Raw genomic sequence first — 26235 nt, forward strand, 5'->3', positions numbered from 1 at the left:
GGCAATTTTCTTCTTTTTTTTATTTGCACCAGAACAGAATGCCATTTGGCTTTTCAGCTTGATTAAAGAACACAAAGAGAAAGCGCACATGAGAGAGAGAGGGCAAGAGAAAGAAAGAGAGATTTGGTCATTGTGTGCCGTGGCAGATTGCACAGACAAGCATTTTGCAGACAGCGTACACTCTCTTTATGCTTGTCTTTGTGTTCAGTCGTCCACCTGAAAAAACGCACAACCAGGCAAGAGGCTATTTCCATCCTTCAAGAGGAGTTGCATGCTGTATATGCCATCACAAACGCATCCACACACAAATACTCCAATCAACGGCTGGTCACAAACTCCTTTTGTTCCTCTAGAGTTCCTTAAGAAAGGTTGTCACCTTGCTCAGAAATTGCTACTTTGCCATTATTGTGTTTGTTCAATAGGAAGCCCTCCAATTCCCCTTCCGGTCAGCTTTTGCATTTTTTTTTTTTTTTTGTCTTTGATTACAGGGCTGCAGAAGGTTCCTAACACGAAAGACTGATTTGACCACCAAGGTCATTACATCCAGATGTACAGCATCTGGTCTAACTTCTCTTACTGTCTTTCTCTCGTAACCACTAGAATGTCTATTAAAAGGCCCACCCACTTTGTGCCACTGCGGGGACCAAGACAGGCAGCCCTCGTGCCGCATGCAAAATGACTACCATGCCTGAGCCTGTGCACAGCTGGTGGGGTTCAGTCTATTACAGAGACTATCAGAGAGCTTCTGAAAGGTAACACTAAAATAACTGGATTTCAATAGCAGAACACTGTTGACAATAACATTGTTCTAGCGCAACCTAGCATCTCTTTGCAGGCACTTTGCACTTATTTTACAATGAAAATATAAAAGTTACCTTAAAGGTCTCTTCAAGGATATCTATCTATCTATCTATCTATCTATCTATCTATCTATCTATCTATCTATCTATCTATCTATCTATCTATCTATCTATCTATCTACATACAATCTATCTATCCATCTATCTACATACAGTATCTATACTGATTGCAAAATTCTATACGTTCGCGTTTTTGTACAACCTTTGAAGAGGCATGTTTTATTTTATACCAATCTATTATTGTAGTTTAATCTATTTAATATAGACCAATCCCTGACTGGCAGCTAAAAAACATTTTTTTTTTTTTTAAATAAAATATGTTTTACTCATTTTCCAGTTAAAATATCTACAAATCCTTAAAGTATTTTATTTTTTATTTTTATTTACTCAATTAAAAATGGATTACATTCTACAACTTATTTTCACAGATTGTATTTTATCTTGCTGCACTGGAGTTTTTTCTCGTTTCAGGTATAAACAAGTTAAAAATTGAATGAAAGACAAGTCTTAATATTTTAGGCAGTGTTGCTTCTTGAGTACATTTTTCTTTTTGTATTTTTTGAGGATATTTTGGTTTTCATCCATTAATTCCCTAAACAGCTAGCCCTATGTGGGGTGATTTTTTTTATATATATTTTATTTTGGGAAAAAAGTAACAAATAAAAAACAACAACCTCATTATCAGTCAGATGGTCTAACTGGGCGGTTCTTGGCCAGAATATGATGTTTAGTCAAAAGTTTGGCGACACGACATTGCCCTAAGGGTGAATTTTACAAGAATTTTAAGGACATTTAATACTCACAGCAGGAATGCACGATTTATTCCAGACACAATCGCTAAAGGAACAGACAGCAGTGGAGCTAGTGCTTCCATTACCCCGTGTTTTTATGCTTTATAGAGCTGAGGACTTCAGAAAGGTGAAGTGAAGCACCTCAGCATCCAGCCCTACTGCTCTCGCCTGTTTAATAACAAACATATATCCTCACCTCCATTTCCGAAATGGCGGCGAAAAGGCCGTTAGAGACTGAAAAACAGCCACACAAATTAAAGATACCGTTAGGTATAAAACCGTTTTTTGGGCTGCGGTCCCCGCTATCTGCCCCCACCATAACTGCCACGTAATGACCAGAGTGATGTACTATCGTTCGGTCCCAGCGTTCATTTCCTACAAAACTGCTCGCATCGCTGCACAAAACACTGTAAAACAAGCCTCGACTCAGAATACAGAGAGGTCCCCTCAGTATTTGGCCTTTGCTTTAGTGGACGGACATGATAAGGACTGTAAAAAGGAAGGAGAGATTGCTCATCAGTGAGGCAATTAATCAATTAGAAAGAACAGATCGATCTTTCTCCCCCAATCCAGCATGGCAGGCTGACAGCACTCAAGTGTAATTAAAATTGTAGCTATTGACAAATCAAGATGGATGGAGGACCACAACGCCACTACGCTTCTTAGTGGAAAACCAATGAGAATGAACGACCATCGTTGTACATGTCGCACGGAACAGCTATATTCATTCTGGTACAACTGCCAACCTGTCATCTTCCTATTGCAGTCATTTAAGTTTTAGTTCTTAGAGTGAGGTTAGTTATATTTGTATTCACTACAAAGAACTGGCATGTAAGAGTCATTTGCTTGTGAATCAGATTGCATTGGTCATGCCATCCATCCGTCCATCCATAGCACCTTTTAAATGTTTTTGAAACAAGTCTCTTGTGTTTAAAAATGCTGCATTTTATGTAATGGCGAAGCTGAATTTTCAGCATCATTACTCCAGTCTTCAGTGTCACATGATCCTTAAGAAATCAATAATATGCTGATTTGGTTCTCAACAAATATTTCTTCTCATTATCTATGTTGAAAACAGTTGTGTTGCTTAATATTTGGAATATGTGGAAAACATGATTCATTTTTTTCAGGATTCTTTGATGAATAGAAAGTTCAAAAGAACCATTTATTTGAAATATTTAGCAAATGTTTCACTGAATATTGCACACAGTGAATGACAACAGGGAACATTTGCAAGGAAACCTTGTTAATGCTACCAATCTCCTGATTTCTAGTGAATATGACAGGAGAGATATTCAGAAACACCACCTCAATTACCTGGGGATTAGAGAGGAAGATTTCGGTGACAACCTGTGGAGTTTTGCAAACAATCATCGGATCAACTGTAGACTTTGAGAGATAATCACTTTGTTGAAGATAATAATCACAATAACGCTGTTGGTCATCTTAACACACTCTTAAGTTATGAAAATGCCAGTTGCTTTATGGACACAATGCCATTTTCGTCGCCTCCATTCTGCTAGTATGCGGAAAAAACACAATGTGTTCACTCATCAAAGTGAAGCACCCAACAAATCAAAGTTATGGCAATTACACTCCCACATCCCTATTCTTTCTTTCAAAATGGCAACAGCTGTTTTCAGAGATCCAAACTGCACTGTAATTTCATGGGGAACATGTGGTTACAGTTGATTAATCCAGAAGGAAAAGTGTTTTATTATTTCCAAAGGCGAATGGGTAAATAAGCCCTCAAAGGGGCCGAGAAAAGAGGTGGAGAGTTTGGGAAACTAAGGCGTGTACCCGCAGGAATTGATTGGGGGTCCGGCTTCCCCTAGCGAGTGGCTTCTGCTCCGTGGCATTGACTGATGAAGCCCCTCTGTGCTGGTGAGAGGTGGCATCTTCATGGAGAGAGTGGCAGGCACCATATGCTCATTGATATGCATATGCACACGCACAACCACATGCCTCTGGTTGTGTGCCATGTCACCCTTATCACATAGACTAATCTTAGCGCAGTGTGACGAAAAAGCACACATAAAACCAAGAAGCTTGTGAAGTCTGTCATCTCATCTTGGAAATCTAGTTTCTCACATTTATACTAAGCAGAAGCTCTTACCTGAAGTGACTTTCAAATGACAATGACAAAAACGATTAATCTTCAAAGTTACAAAATTGCCAAAAATGATACACAATAATACAGAGATGTGTGACAAAGTAGCAGTGGAACAAGAGACAAGATTTAATTTAAATAAACAATATAAGCGATTTCATCCATTTCTGCATAACTTCAAACACAGGCTACATACTACTCCAAAAACGAACCCTCGGAAAACATTTATGTTGTCCTGGTTAGGTCAGTATAGCTTGCCATGTTTTCACTGACCTAATACTACTACTACTAATAATAATAATAATAACACTTATATATATATATACTCTCCCTGATGTTTCCAGTCTCTCCTCTCATTGTATTTATTAACGAAATAGCAGAAAGTTTAGAAAAAGAAAAGAAAAGAAAAATATTTAACACATTAAATAGACAAACACACTTCTAACGGCTCATGGCATTTTGCGGTTTGAATGCTTTGCACCCCCTCAGCTGTGTGCCACGTGTCTTGAATCGAGATCATTAACGCTTGAGGGAATACAGTATGTGGCATCATCCCATGCTAGCTACAGGTCCAATTATTCACAAGAATTTTGAGATTACTGGATTTTCTAGCTTATAAAGACGCATTCACAAACATGTTCACGCAAGCACCGTGATGGAGCAACAATTACAGAGTTGGCACCTTATGCACTGGCCAATATGATTGCATTTCTATTCAAAGTGCACGGCTCGCTGCTTGAAAGTGTGAGACTCAAAGGCCTCGTGAACAACGTGTCACACTGCACGCTCATTACCATACCACCATGCACTCTGTCTGACTTTGGTAAACCACCCTACCCCACCCCAAAAGCGCCTTGCACACGCTTTGCATAATTGTCCTTTAAAAGGCCTGGGAATCCGCTGACTATTACCGACTGAACGAGTACTTGAGTGCAGCATTCTCCGAGCGAACGTGGAGGTATGTTCAACTGATTTTCTGCATTAAATACTGCATTAAAGAGTTACGGGCTCCGCCATGTCGCAGATAATGGGCAACATTCCCTCAGAGGCTCGTACGTGGGGGGATCATACGAGGAGAGGTGTCTGAATGAGTTCAGCTACAAGTGGAAGTGTACGGATTGCAATTCCATTGGGTGCAATTTCTCTCAGATGCAGGTCAAAGAGCAGCGCTTTAAAAAGAAAAGTTCTTCAACGATTCTTTGCTGAACTAGCCGACTTAGTAAGAACCATTTTTCACTGTATACATTGCTGAAAAGTCCATGCTGGTCACCAGTAAGGCTGGCTATCAATACAGAATACTCATTCTGATTCAATTTAGTTTATTGTTTGTGATTTTTTTACGTAAAATGTAACTACATTATGAAATCTATCTATCTATCTATCTATCTATCTATCTATCTATCTATCTATCTATCTATCTATCTATCTATCTATCTATCTATCTATCTATCTATCTATCTATCTATCTATCTATCTATCTATCTATCCATCCATCCATACATCCATACATCCATACATACTGTACATACATCCATCCATACATCCAATCTTTTAGATATAGTTGTCTATCTGCCTACTTAAAGGGTTTTATAAACTTTCAAGACAAGTCAACATTAAAAATGTGCCTTGACAAGCTTTGCTGTTCAATAAAATATAGGTATGTTTTTTTTTTTTTTTTTTTTTTTTTTACATTTCATGTTAATGCTAATTGCTTGCATTCTAATTTGAATTAATTAATGGTGCACACCATTGAGATGACATGGCTTGAGATGTCCATTTTGTTCTTATCTTATTAGATTAGTAAATAAAATTTCTTCAGATCAACCAATTTGTTTAGAACCTTGATGTTCTTGATTTTATTCAATTGTTATTCTGATTCCGTTTGGGTTATAATTTCAAATTTGCTTGTATTAATGTATGATTTATTATAAATACATATGTTTTTGATTCATTCATCCATCCCTCCCTCCCTCCATTCATCCATCCATCCATCCATCCATCCCTCACTCCGTCCGTCCATCCATCCATCCATCCATCCATCCATCCATCCATCCATCCATCCAGCAACCCATCAACTCATCCATCCATCCAGCCAATAAAAGTTTAAGTTTTTTTTTTATAAACTTAAGTTTATCTTGACAAACTTTTCTTGTCTAGAGAAAAAATTACAATTAGATGAATTTCTTTAATTTACATTCATTGTAAACCTAATTGCATACATTTAAATTTAAAATTCAAATCCTCAGTTCAATTCTGAATGAAGCACAACACTGTTCTTATTAGATGATTAAAAGCATAAAAAAAGTTATCTAGAACAACTGACTGTTTCTGGTTACTTTAAATGATCAGTACATAGATGGTTTTCTAAAGTACTAGTGTAAATGAAAAAGGTTTTCCTATGGCATCATGCTGTAAACTCACCTCGGTTCTATCTGGAATCTCTATTAGCTAATCTTGGAGCAGTGTTGGCCAAAGAGGTATTGCAAAAGATGCTTCAATCCAGGTGTGGTTCTGCTTAAACGATTCCTTGAGATACATGTGGGAAGAATGGAGGCGGGAAAAAGCTTTCCATGCTGAAACGGTTGGGTGCGGCGATGGCATCACACATGCTGAAATGTTATTCCCTATAAAGCCCCTTTCTCCCTCTCATCCATTTCTGCCTTGATTCAAGCCAAGCCCGACATCAGTGAGAGGAAGAAACCTGTAACTTCAAAGAAACCACTGCAGGCAACCACACACTGTATATGGAAAAGAGCCCAGCGTTGACTCAACATTTCAAAGCTTAATGTTCCCACAACAGAGTCGGTAAACGCGCGCCCACTAATATTCCTACACAGAGGAGATCACAAAACGCTTCTCATTAGAGACGGTTTCAGAAGCAAATGGCACTTTATCAAAGAGTGATTGGAAAGAGTGAGCCATAAACCAGGTCAGCTGGGGGCCAGTTTACTCAACCTGAGAACAGCTGAAATTATGAATGGTCACAGTGCAGACACCATAGAGGCTCAAACCATGAACCATCTGTCTTAGCTTGTGTACTGAAATTCCATAGAGGCAATGGTGTAGACCAGGGGGGCCTGTTGCACCAGCTGTGAAAATTAAAGATTTAGCATAGTTATGGCATAAATAGGCACTAAAATAGAGGTAGATTGATTTATTTATGCATGTCAGGTTTCAATCAATCAATCAATCAATCAATCAATCAATCAATCAATCAATCAATCAATCAATCCAATTTGATTTGTAAATAAACTGCACTTGGGTTCTATTCAAACTTACCAAATTATTACATAAATTAATTTATACAAATGTATTGGTGTGTGTGTTTTTTTTTTTTACCTTTTACATACAATTCCTTAATATTATTTAATGCATACATATACAAATTATTTTTTCATAACTATATATCATATTTCAGTAGATATATAATTCATTAACAGGAAATACAATATTTTATATTGCCAGTTATGTGAGGTAATAAGAAGTTTTAAATATAGGTGAAATAATTAAAATTTATATATATATATATAAAATTCAGATTTTTATTTTTAAGTATTTTTTTTAAAAAAAATTTAGGATACTATGCATCTTGATAAAGTTCCCTTGGCCTTTGGAATTAAAATAGCCCCACATCATCACATAGCCTTCACCATACCTAGAGATTGGCATGGTTTTATTTCAGTTAGCCTAAAAGCTAGTTTGATTTGCATTGAGAGATGATCTTATGGAAAGTACCCCATGCCAATCTCTAGGTATGGTGAAGGCTATGTGATGATGTGGGGCTATTTTAATTCCAAAGGCCAAGGGAACTTTATCAGGATGCATAGTATCCTAAAAAAATTTTTTTTTAAATACTTACAAATAAAAATCTGCCTGCCTCTATGGGAATTTAACATAGGGGTGTACTCACTTATGCACCATGTATTTTAAGGAAGAACATTTATTTATTTACGATACATTATTCATTCACAAAGAAAACTGGTGTCCTTAAAGGTTGGATTTTTCCTAATTTTTTAAATTAAGGCATTAAGTTCAATTTCCAAAATATGATTTTTTATTCCTATTTTTAGTCAACTTTAGCATGGGTGTATTCACTTATGCATTGCACTGTATATATATATATATATATATATATATATAACACAACCATGCCCATGGTGTCCCCTTCCAAGACATGCAATCTTAGCTAAGCAGAAGGTATAGCAAGAAAGAAACTGTGAAGATTCTTTTATTTCATTATTGTAAGCATCCTCTAGCAGTCCGCTTATGTAATGCGACTTCAAAGAGCAAGTGCAGCAAAAGTGTAGATTAAAAAGGTTGGAATACATTGAGTGAAAAAAAAACAGTGCCCCTGGAGTGACAATAAGCACATTTCAGATGAAACGTGAGCAACAACTGCGAATAGCGGCATTGCATCAATTACACCGGCACCCCTGAGTGCCCCCTCCTCAGCTCTTTTCATCTTCCTCAAACTTTCTCAAGAGTAAGATATTATCAGCATCATTAGTGATCTATCTCTTTTTTTAAAAAACCACTGACGCATCTTTTTCAGTCTATTCCAACGCACTTAACAATCCGAATCCCAGAGTTTCCCTAATTGTACAGAATCTGTTTGACGCTTAGCATTTTTGCATGTTCATGTCACAGCCTTTGGCAACTTGGCGAAATCAAATGACAACTGCTACGCAACCAGACACCTTCTTACGAGTTTGTAACCGGCGTGTTTTAGATGCAACCATGGTACCAATGCACGTGCCTACCGTGCAACACAGAAGTCTGGCACCAAAGACATATCTTTGTGCAGTCAAAGCTTCAGGGGCCATGACTCAACTGACTAGAAGCATAAAGCCTGCTTCAGTGGGCTCAGAGAGAGCATTTAAAACACGCACCATAGCTAAATGCCTCGCTGGCACAATCCTTGAACTTGGTATTCGGGTGTGCGTCGGAGTGTGTGAGCGCATTTGGTTGCGTTTGTTGGCCACGCTTGAGTCCGAGGAGCTCTAATCACAAATGGATTTGTCCGAGCGTTTTAAACACGGCTTCTTTTTACGTTGCGGGTGGAGGATTAGAGCGTCTAATCACAAAACGAACAGAAACGAGCAGAACACAGTGGAATAATGAATGTAGGTAGAGAAATTACACTGCTCTTGATTTAGCCAACATTGTTATCTGATTAGCACTAATGAAAACTGTGGAATATCACAAGCCCTTTTTTTCTCTCTCTCTGTCTCGCTCTTTATTTCCAGTTTTCACTTTCTTCCGAAAGTATTTTTTTTTCTCCAAATATTTATAATTTGCTGACTTCTGTGCTAGCGCTCCAAAATGGATGTAATATTTTACTCGGCTCTATGTATATCCCCCTCTTCTCTGCGGACTCCATTACACCTCCCCAGGTGAGTTGAGACACAGTGAGTCATTAGGCTCTACAGGAATCTATGAGGTACCTGTCTGACAGAACAAGCCATTCCCTTTGTGACTATAGATTCTGCTCTCTACATTTTCCAGATGCTGTCGCTGAGGAACAATTATGGACAGACCTGCTTTTCCTTCTGCATGCTTTTAAATGCACATAAGGTAAATGAAAATACGTATATTTGAGTTTCACTGAAGATATTTTGATATTTCAAATGTAAAACATGCATTTTTCTTTTAATATGCAAGACATAAACACACTGTGTTTGAATCTTTACTCTTTTCCCTCCAGCGTTTTTGAAAAAAGTTGCCAACCAGTGCCAGCATTTTTGATCATTTTCACAAAAGTTTCATGGCCACCAGAAAATTTTGTTTGAATATGCAATATAGCAAAAGACAGAACAGACCCAGTCAAAAGCAAAAATGTTTTATTCTAAAAGTTTAGAAATAAAAGTGAAAGACTACATTTTGTGAAAGACTACGTCTGGATCGGATTCAGAACGAAGTTCAAAACATAGATGGAGTAGATTGAGTCCGTCAACACCCCCAAAGATTGCACATTCCTAGCTCATCATCGGTGGACATTTCATTCGGTAAACTTAGGCAGTTTTGATTTATATGCTGTTTAATGTTGATGATTGCGTTATTTTACATATGCATCTTCATACATATGGGCTGCACCCGAAAACTGATAAATGCTGCCTTCGGAGGACGCATTCCAAGGTAGGAAGGCATCACGGCACGTCCAAATCCATTGGTAGCTTCACTTCCTGTGTCCTGAGATACCTTCATCTGATACATTTTAGATGTATAAATCATAGATGTATCCTTCGCTGCCTTCGATATCCTACAATCATTTGCGTTCCATTCTGTGACAGTTGAGCTAAAAAAAATAAAGATGGAGTCTGAACTTTGTGGTTACTGGTCAGTTAGTTGAACAACGTTTTCCTCTTCTGATGTAATTTTCAAGGAAAACATTACTACTGTAGTAATTCAATATTTGTTTAGTTCTCACCAAAGCTCGCTCTATTTTGATGTAGATCATTAAACTGTTACGCTACCTTAGAAGTCTATCCAAAAATCAGTTTCGTGAGGTACCTTCGTGTGCTATCGTTGTCATAACGCCCCCTACCGTATAACAGCGAAAACACAGAAAGCTGGAAATTTCCGACAATGGCCAGGAAGGTTAACTGCTCTGTTTAAATTATAGGGCATTATTAAAGCAAACAGGAAATTACATCACAAAAACAGCTTTTTCACATGACATAATTTTCCATCTAATTCAATAACCTTGTGCACTATGATTTATTGCAAGAGTAATTGATGATGTCAACAAGTAAAGTGGAAAGTGGTCAGATGAAAGTTGTGCCAAGCATAAAGCAGGCTTTATCATTTCTTCAATTGGGAATGTCTATACATATTTTAGGACATAATTTGCTGACATCAATTTGATCAACATGAAACATGAAAACAGTTGTACTGCTTAATATTCAAATATTTTTTTAAATAGAAAAAAATGTCATTTTAATTTTGCATTTTAAAAACAATAACAATACTTTTCCAAACTCTTGAAGAGTAGTGTACATAAAAATATGTTTTATTTAACAAATGTATTTACCAAGGGAGAGGAATATTTCCTAGAAAGCCATGACCTGTTGAATTTCCCTGAAATGCAATTCAATAAATTCCTCTTCCAACCCTGCTATACTCAGACTAGATTTATCACTGTGGTGTCTGAATTATGAGAAAGTATTTTTATGTATCTGAAATATGTTTGGTCATGGGCTGAGTGATAAGTTCACTTTTGATTTGAAGTTGAGCCACTCATGCGGACCACTAGAGCAGTCATCAGGGGGTAACATCAAGCCCCTACATCCAATTGGTATTCTGGCAATGAAAAGGCCCGAGGCAATGCCCACAGCAACAGTATGTCCGAAGAAAGCAGCGGCCCCCGTCCAGACCCAAGCTGACCCGAAAGGGAGTTTCACACCTGCCCTGTTTAACATGGTGGAGAAGATTCAGGAAGAATGAGTAAAGGAAAAGACACTTAATCAATAGTTCCCCTCTGTCTCTTAGTTTTTGGGTGATTCGTATATATGAAAAAGCAATGAGGGCTCGATATGTCTGTTCATGCGAACTGGTTTCCTAAGTGTCGAAAGTAAGCAACTTAACAGGCCATCACTGAAATCTCAGGGATCTGCTGAGGTCAGACCCCATGAATACATTAGTCAGTCCTGATTTACAGAAAACCCACAATATACCTCCAAACTTGAAATATCCTAAGCTGAACTTTTGTTTTTTTGTCTAACTTTGTCTAGGTTGGGAAAAGTTCAAAGGAAGAGAAGCCAAATATTAGATATACACGCAGTATAACTGACAGAAAAAGTGCTTCACATGTGCCGTTTTGGGCATTGAAGCAGCCGGAGAATCAGACAGCGCATCAAGAGCAAGGCCTTCGGCAAGGCCACTCCTAATCAATGTCAAACACCGCAGTCAAGCAACGAATGACATTCAGCGGAAAAGTTTTCTAGTTCACTGTTGTGGCGGCAATGATGAATAAGAATATGAATATAAGAATATGCTCCGCTAAAGGGTCCAGGAGAGTTACCATCTCGACCCTGCCATACTCAATAAATTCCTTCTGAAACCTCAAGTGAGAAACACACGGTTTAACAGCACAGTAACAACGCTAATCTTCTGAAGTCAGATCATTTACGCACGTGCATGCCTCAAAATTCATTCTCCTCAAAATGACGCTAAAGGGGTACCCTGTGCTTTAAAAAGTGACACAGAGGGGTCCTGACCAATGTGTTAGATGTGCTGGAGTGTTTATGGTCTCTTGGCAAGGCTCTGCAGGTCTACAGCTCCATGTTTGCTACTGTAACTGAATGACAGATTTGGTATCATGTCTGAGTCCTCTCAAACATAACAAGACATAATATATGTCTCGATTACGTCTTGTTTGCATTTAGTCCAACACCATGTCATTACCAGGCATGGGACGACAAGCGATAAAAGCTGTTAAGGTATGAAATTTCACATGAAAAGGTCCATTGTCCATCGTCAATAGCGTTGAGATGCATGAAACACTGCTCACACAGAAGTCACTTTCAAACCAAGCGGCTTTCAGTTGGTCAGCATGAATTTGCATGAATTTGAACATGAGTGAAATCTGTGTGGCGAACATTTTCATCCTCACACAATACTCCCTATCAGGCTATCACATGGATTCCTATTGAAATGACTGCCAAAATGTTGCCGTGCAATGGTAAATGTGACTGCACTTTTAATCTGACATTTTCTCCTAAATAACTGCAGTGGTTACTGATGAACTTCATCTTTGCTGTGGCTCATTATATCTAGTTATGAAATATAATTTGATTTGTGAGCCACGGTAATGATTATCAGTGAATTTCAGTGGAAGTTCAGTCTATATTTTATGATTAGACATACATCCCTGCTATAGAAGGCAAAACAAAAAAGGTATGTGAAATGAGTATTATGTTTGGTAAAATTTAGGTGAAGGTGTCTGTGTTACAGTGTAATTATACATTTAAGTACTGAGTAATAATAATTAACTACATGCAGTTAGGATAAGGGTTTGATTTAGGGTTAGTTGCATGTAATTATGCATACTTTATATTTATTGCTATAGTAACTACATGTAACACGTGTAACAAGGACACTAAAATAGTGTTACCGTATGTTCAAATTCGTAGTATCCATAAAACAGTACATGGATGACCTATACTTCTGGTGAAATGTGAAGTGACGCAACTGACGCCATAGGCCATAAGATGATGCCAACATGACGCATGCAGTACGTTTGGATTTGATTCATAGCCTACTACACACATTCATTCACACTTTTTAACATCACAAAGTTGTTATTCATCAAATGTAGTAACGATTTCAGACGCACTTTTGAAATATAGGCACACGGTTTGCATGAACTGCGCTTATGGTGCTATTATAGTGTTTTTTGGAGCATAACAGCCCATAACCACTATGAACTGTTGCTAAATAGAAAAAAAAAAAATTATGTGAATATTCTTTAAAAATATTGTTTTTGCATTGCATTGTATGGAGAGAATAAGAGCATACAGGTTTGGAATGACATAAGGGTGAGTAAATAGTGTCAACTGAATTTAAATTCTAAGTTGAGCTATCTCCTCAAGGCTGTTAAACACTTATTTATGCAGTCTGTACAGATGAAGTCAAAATAAAGACCTCACGGTTCTGTTTAGGTAATATATTCCCAATTTATCTCAGATGGGGGGCTTTTTCTCTGTGCCAAGTGGGAGTTTCTCAATGGATTTTTTCATTAAAACCTCTGCAAGATTCAGAGAGCTTCATAAGCGCTGTGGTGGGAATCTGTTTTAATGATGTTTAGGTGAGAGTCTCAGACGTTCCTGAAGAACCTGTGAGGTTAGAGACAATTAACTTGAACGGATCAACCGATGCCACAGATCATTATAGAACGCAAGCATTGGAAGCTGAGAAGAAGGTTAGTATAACACACACATTCCCTCTCTCAGCTCTTCTTGCTCCGTTTTCCTTCCACGCACATATACACAAACCGGTTACCCTAATCCTCCCAATGTGCAAGTTATCACTCTACTGTAAATGTCAGGTTGGACAGCATACACTCATGAATGATGGATATATGGCACGTCCTAGTTTGCCACGGTTTACTCCCTAGGCAGCATTACAGAACAGCCTATTTCCCGATCCAGGGCTTAGTGTTTGCAGCTATCAGGCATTCCCAACACTCCCACCTGTGCTTGCATAACAACTACCTAAGCAGCCCAGCTACGCTTAGAGAAAACCGGCAAGCTGAGAGAAACTTTTTAGTTATACATTTCAGCTGCATTGAATTACAGTGGGGACAATATATTGGGAAAAATATTAGAAAATATAAAAAATGTTGTGCACCTGTGTAGATATTTTCATTTGAGCCAGCATCGCCCACCCAACCAATGTATTTTTTTTTTTTTTTTTCACCATACAAGGGATTTGAGTATATTGCTTCCATCCTTTTCCAGGCGGAAAGAACGGAATCGACTGCTCATGCGAGCTTCTGTTACTCGCCTGCTGTCTGCAAGATTTAGACGAAAACAATTTTCCCCGCTTGAGGCTATCAACTGAGAACAGAGGCAAATTACCACATGTGGCCAGTTAAAATGCCTTGTACTCTGCATGCAGAGAAACTCAATGGACTACTTTCTGTCTTTTCAGTGGCATAAAACCATGTTGGGCATGCACCCTCAAAATTAGGGAAAAAAATTAAGTTGTCGATATTGTAATGATTTTTTTTATTTATTATTTTTTTATTGAAATGGGCTCTGTGCGTCTCATTCATTCACTTATGTGTATCTTTTATGTATCTAGATATTCATATATGTATACGTAAAAGTTTAGTTATATGCCTACATGCACTTTTTGCAAGTGCCCATTACAAATAATGAATCTTCCTATCATAACATCTCACATTAGAATCTGTCAGCGCTCTGATAATGTATTTATGAACATGCACCTTTATTAAAACACTTTTCTTAGTGAGCTCTCTGTAACAGAGCTTTCTCATTATGTGCAATCATAAAACAGTTGAGGAGTTCATTCATTTTGATGGTTAATCAAAATGAATGATTAATTAATAATTAATAATTATTATTTGGCTTTGGTTAATTTCGTGGCCATGTCAATTATACATGAGTCAATTATACACAGTTGCTGCATGTGGTATGGACTTTAATACACTTCTAAATGCAGATTAGTGATTGCAAAGGGATGTACAGCATGTGTGTTCTGGTCCTGGAGGACTCCAGTAGTCTACTGCACATTTTGGAGGTCTTCCTTATTTAACTCACCTGATTTATATCTTAAGATCATTATAGGCTTCCAAGCCCTGAAATGGGTGTGTCAGATAAGGGAGACATCCAAAATGTGCAGTGCTGGGGTAGGTACTCCAGGATTGACAACCACTGGTGTACAGTGTCTCCATGAGACAGAGAGAGATAAAAGAGAAGAGACAGAGAGCAAGCAGAACTGCATGGCACATATCTCACATAAGGAAAGATGGTGCAAGATGCACCTATTTTGTGCATTAATAATTGAATAGCAAGTTCTCATTTAATTGACCGTTAAATGATGCTGCACATGCTCAATTCATCTGCATGTATTACAATTCATCATTAAAGACACATTGCTTTCAAACTGTAATTACAAAACTCGGAGGTTAAATGTTACAGTCCCTCAGACTCACCCTGGAGACAGTTATTTCCAGCCTTTAAACACCAACTTAAAGAAACACTCTTTACCTTGTGCTGACGCCAGATGTAGGAGCACCGACAGCAATATTACAATCCAACAGGGTCTCTTTCTCGCTTTTCCCGAATTCCCACACATTGCCAGAGGAGCAGATGGAGAGATACTGAACGCGTTTGTCCGGCACGCCGGGTACATGTTGCTCCTCCACAGTCCAGCCACAGTTGTGTGCGTAATTTTCGAGAGTGTCTCTGACGCGTCTTTGCTCAAAGAAGCGAGGTCGTGTGCAACTCAGTAAAAGACTAATCCTTCACATTTATGTCTCAAACTTGAATATCGTGAAACTCCGTTGTAGGTGCGAGTTTGTTTAGATTAAAACTTTGCGCAATTACGCACGCACAGTCTACGACTCCAATGCACAGAGATGTTGATTTTTCAGTGATCACATATACTTTTCCCCCCCTTTGTATCCACTGTCTCTACTCTCATGCGTTTACTTAAATGTTTGATCAATTAGTATATTTCCAATCCAGAGCGCAAACGCCTCTAGTTCACGAACTGTTGATAACGGCCCCCACAATGTGATTAGACGGGTGATAATTCGCTCATAATCAACAATGCTGTGTTATTCTCGTTCCAATAACCAAAAGTTATTTGGTTATTTTTCTGACGCGTTGCTGTTGCTATCCCCAAGACGAGTCTTTTGCAATGAAGAACCTCCCGTTCACTGAGTCCGCCCAGATGAAGAATAAGCTTCATTCGGCGTAAGTAACTTTCCAAGTCCCGTTTCAGAGCGCCACGGTGCCGTTTGGTCTAAACGAACCATGCTGTGCGTAAAGCTCCGCTGTGTACGAGGGTGCAAAACGGTTTTCGTGGGAGATCAAACTGTCATCGCTGAATGCCGCCCAGGAACCGGCCCGATGCTGAAGATCTTCAGCATCGTATGAGCAGCGGATCGGAGAGTGCGGTGCGCGCGGAGGGGGCTGACGCACGGTGCCACCGCGCGGTGAGCTCCAATAAGACACGCAGTGAGACAGACGGGCGCTCGCTCCTGAATGCACTGAACGCGTGCGGAAACAGCCCGACAGTAATTCTGAACGGTTGAACGGTCACAACGACCTTTCAATAATGTCTCCATCACTCTATGAAACAGCGATTAGTGGCTAAACTAACATGTCTCTCTGTCTAAGCTACTTCTGTTGTTTGTGCATGTGTTTGCGGAGCTGAAAAATGATGGGTATCGACATTTAATTGACTGAATTGAATAGACATGACCTTTAGCGAATGAATAGAGCTCATCCATGAGATATTACCTTTTTGATTTCCAAAAACATGCTTTAATTGTCTACATTTACTGCTGTCTCTGTCTCATTTTGACCCTTAATTGTGGTACTTTAAACATCTATCTATCTATCTATCTATCTATCTATCTATCTATCTATCTATCTATCTATCTATCTATCTGTCTGTCTGTCTGTCTGTCTGTCTGTCTGTCTGTCTGTCTATCTATCTGTCTATCTATCTATCTATCGATCTATCTATCTCATTTTTCCTCTGTGCGTCTGTTTGGCCATCTGTGTGCTTGCCTCTGTCCATCAATCAGTCTTTTGTTTCTTTATTTTTTCTTCAACACTCTATTCACATCAGTCCTCCCATTCAAATAAGAATTGGATTGTAAATTGACATTTAATCAAATGTTTGTATTGTGGCATTGCTAAAATTGCTGGCTTCTTGTGATTAATCTTTTGTGTTTTCATTTTTCCAAAATTATTGTCTTTTTCTGTGGGCAACATAATCTGCTAAATGAAGAATACATAAATGCAAATGCACTATTGTTATTATTAAATTGCATTACAAACATAAAAGAACTACCCAATCTACCCCAAAACAGGTTGACTCACAACGTACATTCAGTTCAATTGACAGTTAAAGAGCATTTTGACTGGGAATATTGATCTTAGAATTACAGATGGCTGAATCAAAACAATAGCAAAACTACGGTAAGAAATGGAGCAATGAATGAATTAATGTATGGATCCCCAGTAAAATATGTAAACATCTTAAATAGATATAAAGATAAATTTACTTCAGAAACAAAACTGCATAGGAAATAATTCATATATACTATTAAAAAAAAAAAAATTTTTTTACTTAAGCCTTTTTTTAAAAATGTATCTTGTTTTAAGAATGTTGTATACAAGACTGATTAAAAATATAACATACAAATATATATATATAGGATTTTTTTTTATGATAAACGAAGATCCTAATCATATTTCTCAGAGCAGAAAACAAGAAAGAAAACTAGAGAGAGACTAAACAGACTTTAAAAGAGAATGTAAAGAAGAGTGTATATCAGAAGTGTGTACATCAATTCATACATCAGTCAAAGGAATCATTTGGGACACACTGAGAGCTGGTCTGAGTCTTGCACTTATGATCCAGTGGAGAAATACAGAGAGTCTGCATTCAGCAAAACACACACCTACACATGCTCCGGGATAGTATGCATGCACACACACATCCGCAAATATATGCAAATGCAAACACATGCACATCCATATGTAGGGATTTACTGTAGGATCGGTAACACTTCACCAGAGTGGAGGTCAGATGGCAGAACAAGCCAACATCAGACTACTTTTCAGGTCTGATTTCTCCTGTGAAGCCTGTTCGCCCACACACCCAACAAACACACAAGCATACTTCAAAGATTATTGATCTTCTCTGGCCTGCGGGAAAAACAACTTCCACATCAAGCAGCACTCCTTTGGGTTAATCATACATGTCAGAGGGCCGAAGCTAATCTGTGAATAAACCTGTAAAGCACCTTTACGGCCAGGTTGTGAGGCCTGGAAGTGGACCAGCCTTCTTAACACTTGTGAGTACTGTGGAAATGTGGTATTGGATCTGGTTCTTTAAAAAAGGGCACACTAGTGGTGAAATCGGGGATTCGAAACCATATATTCTGACAAAGACAGACAGACAGATGGATAGATGGATAGACAGACAGATGGATGGATGGATGGATGGATGGATGGATGGATGGAACGAACGAGACAGATAGAATGAGACAGACAGACAGATGGATGGATGAATGGATGGATGGATTGATAGATAGATTTTTTTGGGGACCAAAAACACATTTTGAATATTGCCATATTTGTACCTGAACCCTCCATTGAAATTCATAAGAGGCTGATGATGAAATACTTTTTTATCAGCAGCAATTCTCATGATGAGAATTTCATTGTCAAGGTCATGATAAGAAATTGCACAATAAAATTAAACTCACCATATTTGATTTCTGTAGAGTATGATGTCAGCATGATACTCGTAAAAGCATACAAATACATAACACAAAAAGAGTAAAACATGTAGAATAAAAAAAAAAAGTCCATAACTATTGCTACATTTTGTATTAAATACATTACATATTCGACATTTCTCTTGCTTTGTCTGCCAACTGGGATGGATTTTTTTTTCATCGAACTTGTCACAATGCATTATAGGATTTGATTCAGCGAGGTGAACAAGCCTATACTGTTCTCACTTTATCAATTGAAACAGACTAATTTAAGAGAGGTATTGCTTTAGAATTCACCTCTGCATGGAATCTCACACAAAATGGAACCTTCATGAAATATGACTGGCAGCAGAAAGAGTAAGAGAGAGAGGGCTGTGGTCTGGAACACTGCTACTTTTGGCAGCTAGACTCCTAGAGCGTTCACTATTACAAGAGCATGCAGTATTGCAGGTTGTAGGCTCAAATTAGCAGATTGTGAAATAACTTGCATTAAACAGTTATTGTTTTTCTTTCATTCATATGCTGTTACTGATACATACAAATATGTGACATTAGAATAACAGATTTTAAAAAAAAGACGCCACCTAGGGTGTTGTGGATGGCTGCCAGGGTTTTGTTATGTTGTTTCTAAGGCAGTGTTCAGTGTGTTTTTTTACGGTTTCTAGGTTAATTGTACCAGGACAGATGGTTGCTGGCTGACACAAGTAAAGAGCCCAGTCTCTATGACATTCTGGTGTAGATTTCGTTTCAGGTCCCTCCTTAAAGTGACCCTATTATGCTTTTTCAGATATTACCATTAATGTAGTGATATAGCGGTTTACGAATGTAAAAGGTTTGCAACGTTTCAAAAGATCAAAGTGACGATAAATGTTATTGTCTCCCACAAGAAAGAACCGATTCTGAACTGCCTGAAACGAGTTGTCAGTTATTTCAGTCTTACTTCCTGCATGAATCTACATAGGTTTGTAACAAATTTGCTTAATGCCAGCCTATGGTCTTCATGGTTGCCTCCAAACAATGCCCAATTTGACCCGCCCTCAAACACTGCTGCAACTGAGGCCTGGAAGAGTTTGGTTCATGTTATCGACATGTTGAGAAGATGCTGTTTTCTGCACTGTGAAAGCAAATTCACTTTGCATCCACTTCCAAATGTTGAAGACTCACGCTGGAATTGCCATGATGCCATTGTTACTGTTCCTATCACAAGTGCTGAGGAATCAGAGCTGAAATTCAGATACGGTAATAGTCATTTAGTTTCCAACAAACACTGTAAGCAGTAGACCAATCAGAACAGACTGGGCCGTCTGACCAATCAGAGCAGAGCAGGCTCTCGGAAACAAGGGGAGAACCATTTTAACCTCAGGATGCATGTACACCTATTGTAAGAGACCTCCAAAACAAAATAGGAACCTTTAAAATGGCATAGAAATGTAATCGTCCACCAGGTGAAAATTGTAACTCTGAATGTTTAGAAAAAGTAGTGTAACATCAACAAGCCACATGGTTAACAAACAGTGCATGACTAGTTACCCGTTGAATGTTCAACACACATAGAGTTATGTTTTTTGTTTTTTTTTACCCCTAATGCGAACGAACTCCACTAATAAATAGGCTGAACACAAACTGGCTTTTACCAAATATAATATAAGAATCTACTCATCACCCTCAACAATTAGTATACATTTAATATTCACATTTACTTTGCCTTTCTTTCTTTGAAGTAACTTATTGACATGCTGTTCTGGCCACTCCCGATCTGTTTTTGGATGCAGTGATTCGTTCAGTTAAAGGATATATATATATATATATTTTAAAGTCCTTATCAAAGTGTAATTCTCTACCTCACCGTTGATATTCAGTGCTGGATACACAGCAGGTCTGAATGAAGAGAGACGCGTGTCGAGGATCCCTGCACTGCTGCTGGAGTCTTACAGGGTTTTCAGGTGTGTAGGACTGACAGGTACTAGAGCACTAAATAATGTAGGTGACACTGACTGTGAAGGAGATACAGAGAAACTGAGGAAGGTAGAGAGAAAGAGAGAGGTGGGGAATGTTACTTTTGAAAGTAATGCATTGCATTATTGTCATACTTCCTAATAAAACTTACATTTATATTTAACCATTCAGCAGTTGCTCTCATCCAAGGCGAGATGCAAATGAGGAAAAACACAAATGATTTATCACAAACGAGCCAAAAATGTTAGCAGTACTGCAATAATAGAGAACAGTGGGGCTCCAGAAGTAAAAATCTCATTAATTCTCTCCATTTTCAATGATAGCATGTTAACATTACACAAACATTGATACACACACACACACACACACACACACACACACACAATTATTATTATTATTAACAATTTTATATTAAATCATAATAATAACAAATCTAAACTTTAAAAAAATCGGTAAAACCTCAATATGGTTCATTAGTTAACATTAGTTAACAACTTCAGTTAACATGAACTAAGAAGGAACAATACTTCTACAGCGTGTATTAATTTTAGTTACAGTTTTTTTACGATTGTTTACACACTAAAATAAAAATGTCCACACAATTTGCAAAATTCTACTCCAATGAGCAAAACACCTCCACAGATTTGCACAACATTACACACAATGTCTGCTTCACCCTTTTTGCAAAACATTACACACAGTGATTTGTAAAACTCTACACACATTTTCACACCTTAGACACAGATAAGGATTGTGAGGTTACTTCCTTGTCATTACAAAGCCCCGGATTGCCAATGACCACACTAATGAACGAACTGGATAATCACATCCACCAGGTGTGGAAGCACACATGTGCTAATTTGAAAACGCAGCACTCGGGTGTGCTATAAAAGGCAGCAGGTGAGTTCACCTGTCTTCAACAAAAATGGAAGGAGCTAGAAGAAGAAGAAGAAGAAGAAGAATGAGAATGAGAGGGGGAGCTCAAAGAGGAGATGAATGAGGTAGAGGAAGAGGAGAAGGAGGTAGAGGAGGAGGCCCAGGTAGAGGAAGAGGAGAAGGAGGTAGAGGAGGAGGCCCAGGTAGAGGAAGAAGAGGAGATAGAGGAAGAGGAGAAGGAGGTAGAGGAAGAGAAGGAGGTAGAGGAAGAGGCCTGGGTAGAGGAAGAGGTAGAGAAGGACTTGAAAAGTTGATAGAACCTGAACAAAGAAGACGAGGACCAAATTTGACTCAAGAAATCCGTGCAACACTTATTGACCATGTTATCAACCATGGACTGACACTGATGGAAGCTGGACAAAGAGTTCAACCAAATCTCAGCAGAAATACTGTTGCGTTAGTAATTCGGACATTTCATCGAGAAAACCGGTAAGCTAACCACACAGTACATTGAAACTGAAGCTTGCTGTACTTATCATCAATATTGTTTACTGTGACATTTGACAGTAGGCTGCATGTGTATTTTTTTATATATATATATTTTTTTTTTTTACATAGGATTGAGGGTCGAGGACACCAAGGTGGAAGGGGCCCTATGTTCACTCATGCACAAGAGTGCGCCATTGTGCGCCATTGTGATCATGGTTTTGACCAATAATTGTATCAGGCTGCGAGAAATCCAAGCCAATATCATCAATGATGACCATGTTTTCAATAACATCCAACGAGTCTCTCTGTCAACATTAGGTCGAATCCTCAAGAAAAATTAAAATATACATGAAGCAACTGTATCGGGTACCATCTGACAGAAATTCAGAAAGAGTGAAACATCTGCGCAATGAGTATGTGGAGGTATGTATTGTTCATCTTACTATGGTGTGGTATTAGTGTGGTACTTCTGGTTAGACCTAAACTGCATTTCGTTGCCTTGTACCTGTACTTGTGTAATGACAATAAAGTTGAATCTAATCTAATCTAATCTAAAATTGTGCACTGCTCATAATGTTCTGGCACAAAAAAATACTGTACAATAGATATTGAGTAGCATCCTATTGTCTTTTACTGTGTTTCAGAGAGTCTTGCAAATGGATGCTGCAGAAATTCAACATGAATTTATTATGTGGATGAGGCTGGATTTAACCTTGCGAAAACAAGAAGAGGGAGAAATGTAATTGGACACAGGGCAATCACCAATGTGCCAGGGCAGCGAGGGGGTAACATCACCCTTTGCGCTGCTATTACACAAAATGGGGTCCTCCACCACCATGCAAATCTGGGACCCTATAATGCAAATCTAATACTTGCATTTCTTGACAGATTGCACGAGACTGTCACAGCATTACAGTTTTTCTCGATTGTTTACACACATTTTCTGGTACTTGAGACACAATGACCACAACATGTAACTCATTCACCAACCCCCTGAACCAATTCTGCTAAACTACATGCACAATTCCTGCTTTACACTCAAATTGCAGTTCTAAAACACACTTTTATCAAAACACTACACACAATTCTCTGCTTTTGGCACAATTTTCATGCAGAAAATCTCTTGTTTTCACAAGGAACACACTGCCATTCAGATATGCACACTGCCTCATCACATGGGCAAACACCCGTCACACAGTTTTACAATTAACAATCAGAGCTTTAGCATAAAAGGGCAACAGGTGAGCTCTTCAATGGAGCAATGAAGGCCAACATTGGATTTTTTTTATTACTGTAACTGTATACAGTAAATTCTTCTGTTGTTTTGTATGTAGACCACTGTATGTACAACTTTGTGTTGGTTGGGATGTACACTGTGTACATTGTTTTTGTGGGAAAAATAAAATATATTTGTTACCGTGTATTTGTGTGTTCTGAGTATAAAAACAATATTCTCAGATATTTTACAACACACTTATGTATGTACTGTCTGTAGAAAGTGTGACACTGAACAAAAAAAGGCCTAAGTCATTATGATGAATGGAGAAGAAGTGTTTTCCATTCATCATAGTGTTTTACATTGAGCACATCAGTGTTCAACTGGTTCTTATAAATATCTATTCATATGATGGTTTGTGTGTGTCATTTGAAAACAAAATACCATTTTGAGAAGAAATAACACTGTTTTGAATGTAAAGTTTCATTTTGCAGGAGAATTGAGGGGTTTTGCCCATTGTGTGTGTGTTTTTGGATTTGTGTGTAGAGTTCTGAGAATATGAGGCATGCTTTCAGAAAATGTGTGTAAACAATCGAGAAAAACTGTAAACCAAGTGGACCAGATGCGGTACATTGTCGTTTGGGACAATGTCTCATTCCATCGGGCTGCTCTGGTCCAGAATTGGTATCATGAGCACCCTGAATTTGAACTCTTATACCTTCCCCCATACTCCCCCTTCCTGAATCCAATAGAAGAGTTTTTTTCAGCATGGCAGTGGAAGGTATACGACCTGCGGCCCTATGACCGTTTGCCCCTCATTCAGGCCATGGAGCAGGCCTGTGATCAAATCGAAGCAGCTTCTGTGCAGGGGATTCGTCACACGAGGCGATTCTTCCAACGGTGCCTTGCCAATGAAGACATAGCCTGTGATGTGGATGAAATCTTATGGCCTGATCCAGCCAGACGGAGAGATGATGAATAGTTACAGTATCCTTGTTGCTTTTACAGTAGTCAAAGTGTATGTACTTCATGCAGTAATTTTTATTTGTCTACAGATTTTATTTGTTTCATTGATTTCATTGTTGGTTGATTACTGTAACTGATTATGGTAAGAAATACTGTAAGTATTGAAATAAATACTTGAAATATTCAGTCTGCAGCATCAGTGTTGTGCAGTGCTTGGCAAGTTTATAGTAGGCCTATTTGTGTACATTCTCCCTATATCTCAAACTAATCATGAAGAATGTTGTGGGTTTGTTACTTTTTTTTTTTTTTTCTTACATAATGTCTGGCCAAAAATCTAGCACATGCTATTTCCTAAAAATTTTTTTTTTTACAAATGTGTTTTTTATTTATCACAGCAGTGTGAAACTGGCTGCAATAGTGTCTGATCAATGAGGACTGTGTTGGTTAAATGAAAACTAATAGCATTTTCACAAATATGTGTATATGTTTTGACTGAAGTGTCATTTTGCAAACAATCTAGGAATTATGCAAATTGAGTGCGGTGTTTGGATAATTGTGATTATATTTTGAAAAAAAGAACCCGGTTTTCAAAATTGCATGTAAACAATTGAAAAAAACTGTAATATTAATTTCAACATTTACTAATCCATTGTTAAAATTGAAGGTTGTATTTGTTAACGTTAATGCACTGTGAACTAACACGTACAACCAATGAACAGCTAAACTTTTATTGCATGAAATTTATTTAATGAATTTATTGCATGGCATGAAACTCTAAATGGTGCAGGCTAATAGGTCCTTTTACTCATCTGTCCATAATCACATCGTTATCTATAGGCCGTAGCTGATTGGTTACTGCCGTATCAGAAGCCAATGAGCTCGCTGCTCAACCTTCAAATACTTGGGTAGCATTTGCCTTAGCAGTGCAGCGTGCTTTCAGAAACCCTCCACCTTCCCCAGCTCCACCTGTATAGATCTGCTACAGGTAATTCATGTTGTACAGCAGCAGCATGTCTTGCTCACAGCAGCGTGTTATGTATGTATTGACAGTAGCAAGTCCCGTACTCTGTAGCAGTAGCAGCAATAAAACCAGCAGCAGTGTAGCATATCTATTCCGCCAAGACCAAACATATCAACATTGTCATATCCATTACCATGCCAATCACTCCGAGAGTCGTCATGACAGAAATAACATTAACAAAGATTAATAAATACTTTAACAACTGCATTGCTCATTGTTAGTTCATGTTAGTTAATACATTAACTAATGTTAACAAATTAACCTTATTGTAAAGTGTAACCGAAATATCTTTATGCAATAAAGTAATTTCATAATGCCATTATTTATGCAATAAAAAAAAAAAAAAATCTTCATTTCCATGACCGTTCCAGTTCTACAAATCACAAAGTCTCATAGCTCTCTCAAGAAATTGTATATAGCGATAAACTTGAAAAAATATTGTAGTTTTTGTATTAATCATTCTTTGTATTAATCAGTAACTTAGTTAATTGTGTATATTGCAATTTTATTATTGATTAAATTGTGTAATATGTAATGTTCTTTCCTTCAAGAATGTCTACCTTTGTCTTTATTTTCATGAAAAAAAAAAAAAAATCTATGGAGAAATTGAAAAAGGCAAACACTTCCATAACCAAGCAAGAAACTGGATGGTAACTATACCTTATAGGATGGGTGTTATATCATTCGTTTCATTTTTCATTTTCAGGGCTTTCTTCTATTAAAAAAAAAAAAAAAAAAAAAAAATTGTTTTCCCTGTAACTGCAAAGTCTGGCCAAAAAAGTTTCTTTAAACTGAACTCAGAATAAAAGAGAAGGAAGCAACGCATCAGCAAGTTCCTGATGCCCGAGCCAGTGTCTGTCATCGTGCTGTCACACTCCTGGAAGAGTAAACAAAGTGAGAAAGGAAAAGAAATGATGAGAGAGGGGAGAAGACAAAGCCCTCATATCCCGGCAGGTACACACAG

General features: G+C 38.0%; 1 protein-coding gene across 1 annotated transcript in view; it reads right to left on the bottom strand.

Annotated features, from left to right (window-relative positions):
- sdk2b (sidekick cell adhesion molecule 2b) overlaps positions 1 to 16385 on the bottom strand; it is a 307200-nt gene extending 290815 nt beyond the window's left edge. The window contains exon 1 of the mRNA XM_084433475.1: positions 15494 to 16385. The gene's annotated coding sequence lies outside the window, so the exon portion shown is untranslated. The remainder of the gene's footprint in view (positions 1 to 15493) is intronic.
- Positions 16386 to 26235: the final 9850 nt, after the last annotated feature.

This window comes from Rutilus rutilus (genome assembly GCF_951802725.1).
Source record: "Rutilus rutilus genome assembly, chromosome: 16".
In the NCBI taxonomy this organism is placed as follows: domain Eukaryota; kingdom Metazoa; phylum Chordata; class Actinopteri; order Cypriniformes; family Leuciscidae; genus Rutilus; species Rutilus rutilus.